Source organism: Drosophila gunungcola, assembly GCF_025200985.1.
Source record: "Drosophila gunungcola strain Sukarami chromosome 3L unlocalized genomic scaffold, Dgunungcola_SK_2 000003F, whole genome shotgun sequence".
NCBI classification, from domain to species: domain Eukaryota; kingdom Metazoa; phylum Arthropoda; class Insecta; order Diptera; family Drosophilidae; genus Drosophila; species Drosophila gunungcola.
The window spans coordinates 334,895-342,753 of NW_026453179.1; the positions used below are offsets into that span (position 1 = coordinate 334,895).

Consider the following 7,859-nt stretch of genomic DNA (forward strand, 5'->3'; position numbering starts at 1 on the left):
TCTTCCTAAATTGTCAGATTAAAGTAGCATAAACTTAAACAAAAGCATTTTTTAGCAAACGCATAGACTTTAAAAACTTAAACAGCCTAACTTTTACTTTGAGATGATCTCAAAACGATTGCAATTTATTCGTCCAGGGATTTTTGAGTGCCAAAATGGAGATTGTAAGTAGTATGCAAAATGAAAACCCCATAAAGCCAACGAACGCAGATGGTCGAAACTTCATCAGTAATCGTCTACCACGGCAATTGCAGCTTAGCAACGCAAATTGACCGTAATAAGCATTAGCAGCTTCACGGAGCTATCCGTGCAGCCAATATAGACTCTCTGATTAGCCACTTAATAAAACCGAAAGGCAATTAAATCTACCTAGCTAAATAGCTGACTTTGTCTGATACATGGTATTGACGTAAAACTGCAGGCAAATGAAATACATGCCACACTAATCAGGTAATAATGGTGTGGTATATCAACCATATTCATAATGACAGGCTAAACTATCAAACGCCAACATTTTTCAAATTTTGTAATTTTAATTTACTTCACAAATATCCATAACTCGAAGATTCGTGGTAGTATCAAAAGAAAAAGTAAAAGACTGTTTGCAGACTTCTTAAAAAAGCAGAGTGTCGGCTAATAATTCAAAAAGTGAAATGAAAAAAACGTTAAAATAAAGAAATCTCAATAAAGTTTTTAATAAATTAAAAGAAATGAGATTTTTCTCCAATTACAACAAGCGTATTTCAAGTCAACCACATCGAAAATAATAAAAATTATAATAAAAAAAAATATTACAATACTTTTCAGTAAGTACTTTCATTTAATTTAAAGAAAATTTCCAATTAATCCATTTTGAGTTTTATTATGATTAGACTATAATATTCATAAAAATAATTTAAGCCTGTTTGAAAATAACAAATTACATTTCCACAGGAATTTCGCCTCTAGTTTTTCTCTGTCAATAATTACTCATTTTAAAAACCAACTTTTATATGCTTTATGCTTTTATGTTGTTTTAACAGTGTATGTTCACTGTTTGGCTTTGCATGTACATTTCTTTGACTTGGCTATCAATAACATTTAATATCATTTCATTTTTCCTATTTTCGACTCTGGTTTGCCCGCATTGCTGTTCGTTGCTTTGGTCATTAAGAAATCGCTACAAATTACCTGTGGCGTGTGTGCAAAAGCTGGCTGCCGTTTGCAACATTTGCCTTAATGCGATTTGCATTGAAAACGGGCACAAAAGTCGATTTGCTGGGCTGGGCAAGGTAAAATCGAACACAAAACTAAAAACTGAAACTGAAAACTGAAACTGAGGTAAAGTGGAGTGAATAACTGTACAGAGACTGCAAAATAAAACAGAGCTCAAGCTTATTCGCGGGCTATTCACCTGCATTTTGGAATGCTCGCTGTTTGGCTGGCCCAAATAAACCGTGGCGTTTTCTGTGTTTGGGTTTGGGTGTTTTTACAGCAAAGCCTTTTAGGTGTGAACTTTTTTACTTAGCCACACTTTTCCACTGGTCCGCTCAATTTGAATTCGGTTTGAGGTCATTGGATCAAGCCAAAACTTGTTCCACTTGCCTTTGCAATGCAGAGCAAATCGAATAAAAAAGATAATATTAAAATTGGGTCGACATGCGTGTTATTATTTGGCGTGTTGAAAAAATTGGGTGGGGATACAAAAATTACATACAATATTCGATGGGGAAACGTTGAAAATTGCATTTCCATAATCAAATTGTGGCCAACCGGGCGTATTCGCAATGTCCAATTGTCCCAGACGCTTAGGCATTTTTTAATGAAAGTTTCGGCCGTTTGCGCGTTCAATTGATTTTCTACAAAATAAATTATGGCAAGGAAATTCACAGCAAAAAAAAAAACTACAGACACGCCCACGAAATGATTGGCAAAACCGTCGAGCAATTATGTTTATTGGCTGCTGGCGATTATTGCCGCATTCTTTTCCCTTAACCACGAATACACAAAAGGCTTTCGATTTCACAATGGAAATGGTTAAAATTGTTCTTCGAAGGCAAAGAGCTGGCACAGCACTGAAGTGGCCCGAAATGAGGTAATAAATAAATATAGAAAATTATAACTAAATTACTGCGATCGGAGATAAAACCTGGTTACATGATGTATCGAACTTTATAGTTTTTAAGGTAGTCAAGCTTGAGGAGAAAACTACCATTTAAAGAAATATAAAAAAATAAAAAAATAGAAAACCCAATCAAAAAATAATATTATGCTTTTACTTTAAAATTGGTAATATCTTTAAAATAAATTAAAATAAGTCATTATGCTTATGATGGGCATTTTATAGTCTCAAATTAATTATTATGTTTTTTAAAAAGACATATTTTTATATTATTTAATAGAATCCACTTTCGAACCTAAGTTGTAGCAACTGGTTAACTATACTTACAGAAATACATTATTATAACCTTTGACATTTTACCAACATCTTCAATGTCAACACGTTCGCTAGACGATTGAAAAATTTCAATAGCAAATCAGTATTTTTCCCTGCAATCCATTGCCATTAGCCAGTTGAAAGAAACGCGATTCCCTGGTGGAATTTTCAATTTCAATTGGAACCGAACCAAAACAACTTTCAATGCAAATGCAATGCTGCACGTTAAAGGCAAACCTGCAACTTCGTGGGTGAAGGAAAAAGGCGGCTAGTCAAGTAGTGACATATCGTTTGGCTCACCTGGCTGCCTGATGGAAATATGCGGTTAATGTGGCTAATGCCAATTGCCGTTGCAGTCTTGAGGTTCAGCTCATGCACTTGTACAATTTCCTAATTAAGTCAAACGCTCTGGCATGTTTTTGTTTATTATTTGTATGGTCTTGTCAGCTCCCATGCGAATGATATGTTCAAACAGCTTTTTATGTGTAAGGGTCCACTTTGAGATTTTTTCGAGCGCAAGTAAGAGGTGCAACCTTCAGACTTAATTCAATAGGAAACGAGAATACAAGATATGAATTTGAGTTAGAACTGAAACATAAAAAAACTTTCTTATCAAGCACTAGGTACTTTCAATTCTCCCCCACTTTCTCTACCGCCATTCAAATGCTTTTATCTGGCCATCAGTTAAGTTAATATGAAGGCAAGAGCAAGTGCCAAATATCCAAATAAGACATCTTATTTTATTGTTCGCCAAAAGAAAGCCAATCAATTAGCTTTTGCCATTGTTTTATGTCTTTATATAACATATAACATTGCAAAAAACAGATCAGAAGTGAATATCTAAAAAGGAAATTTATTTATTTATTTATTTTACTATAGCAAATTGGAAAAGAAGTTATTTAAATTAAATTAACAGCTTTACAATTTCTGTAATAATTTAGTTGACTTAAGTTTGTAAAGTAAAACCAATTATAATTATAAGTTAGAAATTATCAAAACCTTAAAGTTTTAAATATTTTTCAGGAATAATAATTCAAAGTTTTAATTTAAAATCTGTCTCCTGGTAAGACACTTACTTAATTGTTAATTGCTCAGTTGTTAAATTATTACGATTTAAAGCAAGAAAAATTTAAAAATTAGCCTGTTGGCTTAGAGTCATATATTAATAAATAACAACCAAAATATTTCCCGTCATTACGTACGAATTTTTCGATGCATTAGCGCAGCTGACCATTTCCGTTACATAAGAGTGGATTGATTTTCATGCATTTCCCAATCGCGTTTTTCACTAAAGGAAGTGATCGCTTAATAGATTTTACATTTTGACAGTTATACGCAAAATGAAAATTAATTTGCGATTCTCGGGCGGCGGCACGAATGCAAATAATCCGAGTGGCACTGAATGATTCGAGGAAAATGCTTGCCACTTCAAGGAAAACGACGAGTATGAATTCCCCGCTGTGCCCGAGCCGTGGTTAAAGCCATTACCATTACCACTGCATTTGAGCCAACTCCGGCCAATGTGGCAGTTTGTTATGGTCCGAGGCTGGCCAAAGTTGATGGACTCGTTTGGAGCGCCTACAGCAGCACTAAAAGTGAATGCAGCGGGCATTTCGGGGAGCGCGGAGGGGCAAATCGACGCTTTAACAATTTGGTTAAAGTTTAATAAACTTTATGAAATGTTGTCTTGAGTGGGAAATGCAGTTGGGCCGCATGGAGTCGACGACTTCAATGACAATGGTGCAAAAAGGGGCGGTTGGAGGGGCGGCGTCTGGCTGTCAAGTGAGTTTTCGGGGCGATAATGTCCGTGACAAAACTAAAAAAATGAGAAAAACGGAAATCCTAGGAAAACCATGGGACATCAGGAAACAGCCAGGCTGCGTTAGAAAGTGCCCATTATTTGGGTGTATTTTGTATTTACTTTTTTTTTTCTAAGTTTTCAATTCAGTGTTCGCCTTGTTTTTCAGCATTTCTCTCCACCTCTTGAGTTTGGCGATTTTTAGTGGCTTCTTCGGGATATTACGCAAGCGGGAAATATGCATTTGGTTTCCCCTTTGGGTGACACTTTTATTGCTTTTTTTGTTGTTGCAGGTGAAGTTGTTATGCAATTCAATATTGCTATCTTAAGACAGAATTTACATGGTCAAACTTTCCCTTACAACAAATATGTAAAGCTTAAACTAGAACTATGTATAATATTTGTTGTTCATTTTTAAATAGATATCAGGATACCAGTGCCATTTTAGAAAAGTTATTAGCTTGTTCTTTAACGGTTTTTTTTTTAATCAACAGTAAAAGTTTAATTGCAAAAGTGTTAAGCATCTGGCCAAATATAAAGAATTTACCAAAGGAACGATAATTTTTGAATAAATTCATTAAATTTATAACATAAATGCTAAAAGTAATCTTTATTATTAAAATAATAATAACAATAATATTATTATATTCATAATAATATTTGTGGTTATTTTATTTTTCTTCTTTTTTTTTTGATTAAAATAATATACACCAAAAATTGAAACTGCACCTTCAGAATTGATGAATACAAAAAAAATCTCAGTTTAGCATTTTTAAAAGTAGTGTTGTTTTCATAAAAAATTATTGTTTAATATTGAAGAATATATTAAAAAGAAAAAACAAGTCCTTGTTGAAGATTTATGTGACCGATATTATTAATGGTTATTTTAATTACAGTCGATCCGCACCCAAAGTAGTCGACTCTAGACCGATCTCTACCTGCATTTCTCACAATTGCCATTGGCTTTCAGACACACTGAATGTTATCATCAATATTTATTATAGATTGTCAAATTGACTCGGTGGACGGTGTTCGGTGGGCGGGGGGCGTGGCCACTCCCGCCAATTGGTGCCACAGCCGCCAAAAAGGAGGAGAAAGTGAGCCAGCCAGATGGCATGGAGCGCGAATGGATCGCTTCGAGGGTTATCATTATGTACTCATATGCAAAGGCAGTCCAGCAGAATCCAGTAATTACAATACACGTACATACGTTACATATCGTACATGCTGATGAATTGTGGAAGCCGGGCATCCGATAGATACCATTTTGATTAATCGCAGCGAAAAGAGAGCGAAGAAATTAGAACGCCAGTGGAATTCGACTTGGTCTTGAGCGGTTAGTTAGTGTCCAGTGTAATTACGGGTTGTATTGGACTACCAAAGGCTAGAGTGAAACCCCAGCGTTTGTAACGAACTGATAAGCGCGTAATTAACATGGTCAATAGGGAGGTAAAGAGTGGGGCGGTGCGGTTTCAGCCATGCCATCCACCTGGCCAAAACGAAAACTCCCATGTGCAGCAGAAATATTTATGTTTGCCCCCTTTGCCCCTACGACAGGAAAGTATTTTTAAGGCGTGTTGTTTGCCGTTTTCAATAGATTTTTGTCTTTAATGACTTTTGGCTGGGCACCGCCAGTCGAAACTCGAAACTCGAAACTCTTGGCCAGGCTTAATGGCTTTGATCGTTTGGCTTTTGTTCTGCACAGAATTGACTATGTGGCTTTCGCGAGTGGGTTTGGTTTTTGGTTCTCCAATGGGTTCGCAATGGGTCTCAAATGGGTTTTCTATCTATCTGCAGGTGTCGGCATCGGCTTGTTTGAGGGAAATACCGCTAGCCGGGCCACATAATGAGCCCGGTCAACTGTCCGGGAGATCGAACAGGTGTTTGATGGACCGTCCGGCGGTTTTTCTAGCCAAAAAAAAAATGGGTCGCACACGCTGAGCGCAGATTTTTGACATCGATCTATGATTGGCTGGAGTTGAACAGGTTATTAACTTGCTAAAGAGTTAATTATGTTGGGAACCCAGCAAGGAACTTGAACGGAAGAACGTGCTACTCATTAGGTATGGGAGTATAGTTTTAAATTTATATTTTTAAATTTGAGAAATTTAATTTAATATAACCTTAAAAATTTATTATACAAAATTATTTGTTTTTAAAATTAGAAAATATTTATAAAAAGTTTACTCTCATGAAAGCAACTATATTGTTAATAAATGATAAATAACAATCAAACAACAAGAATGTTTAAATACCCTTTCAACTAAAACCAAAAGTTTTATACTTAACATTACAATATCTCAGAAAATCATTCCCTATTTACATGTTATTCATATTTTATTTTGACCAAAAACTTTAAATTAAAAGAGTAACATTAAAAAATGTCGCTTTAAGGTTTGGAATTCGTCTGCCAAAGTCGTCAATAGCTTTTTTATATCTCGTACTTATTCTGTTAAGTATATATACTCATTTAATTTTAAAATGGAAATAAATCCTAATAAAACCCAAAGTAAAGTCATTTGTTCAGCCAGACATTTCATTGATTAAAGCTTTAAGCGATATCAGAAAGTCCCATTAAAGTCAAATCCACTTGCTAATAATTTTGTTTTGGCTTAAATTGCTAAAACGTTTTAAACCTATTGAACAAACAAGTTTCGAACAATGCAAAACAAAGGCTGAAATACCGGGTAACTCATTAAATAAAATGAGAACAAGCCGTTTGCCAGACTGAGATGGTGGTGAACAAAAAAACAATCAACAGTCGCAACAGAAACAACAACAACAAGAATAAACCACAAGAAGTTGGTGCAAAATAAAGTCCATAACAAAAAAAAAAAAAAACAATAACAACGACTACAACATCAACAGCAGAAAATACCCAAAGATGAAAAGTTCAATGCACGCCAATCGGATTAAGCAAAGAAATTAAGTAATACTTGTACTTGTGGAAATCCATTGAAATGGAAGTGGGCCTAGAAAGGTGGCAAATAGAAATAGAAGGGAAGTTCGGAGATTGGGCGGAAGTATACCGCCCAGGAAAACAAAATAACTAAAAGATAACTCTATAATTTTCAGTCATAAGATAAATCTCTCACCTTTAAGTGGTCAGAAACATGTACAAAACAGTTCAAACCCAAATGCGTAAATCCAAAAATGATTAAGAGGAAGTTTTTAGTTTCTCACAATTATAGTATGTTTTTGGAAAAAAAACCCAAAATGTTAGCACTCCGAACGAGGTGTTTTGGGGTCGTAAAATGCGCAGGCGTTACGAGTTTAAATTGCACAAAACCGGGTTTTACAATTACACGGAATCGGGAAAAGTGAACCGAACGCTTCGAAGCTCAAAACTCAACTAACCCAAAGTTGGGTCTCCCGTCGGTTCCAATTCCGTTAAGAGCCCCGCGCTCAAAAGCTTTTTTAAATAAGCTTTAAGAGAGCTTTCTTGGGGCTTCTTGGCCATTTGAACTCAGCCCAAAAGTTGGCTAACAAGTGGTTGCTACCAAACACACTCTAGGGATATTCCCATTATTAATTTTTATGAGCATTATTTTACAGGTTCTTAAGGAAAAAAAATCGAACCTCAAGCCAAAAGAATGACATTTGGCAAGCATAACTTAAAAAATCAGTTCGTTGCAATACTTAAAC

At 35.3% G+C, this 7,859-nt stretch overlaps 1 protein-coding gene across 1 annotated transcript in view; it reads right to left on the reverse strand.

Moving 5' to 3' along the window:
- Positions 1-7,580, reverse strand: part of LOC128258237 (uncharacterized) — a 34,086-nt gene extending 26,506 nt beyond the window's left edge. Inside the window, 1 exon segment of the mRNA XM_052989749.1 lies at positions 7,310-7,580. The gene's annotated coding sequence lies outside the window, so the exon portion shown is untranslated.
- Positions 7,581-7,859: the final 279 nt, after the last annotated feature.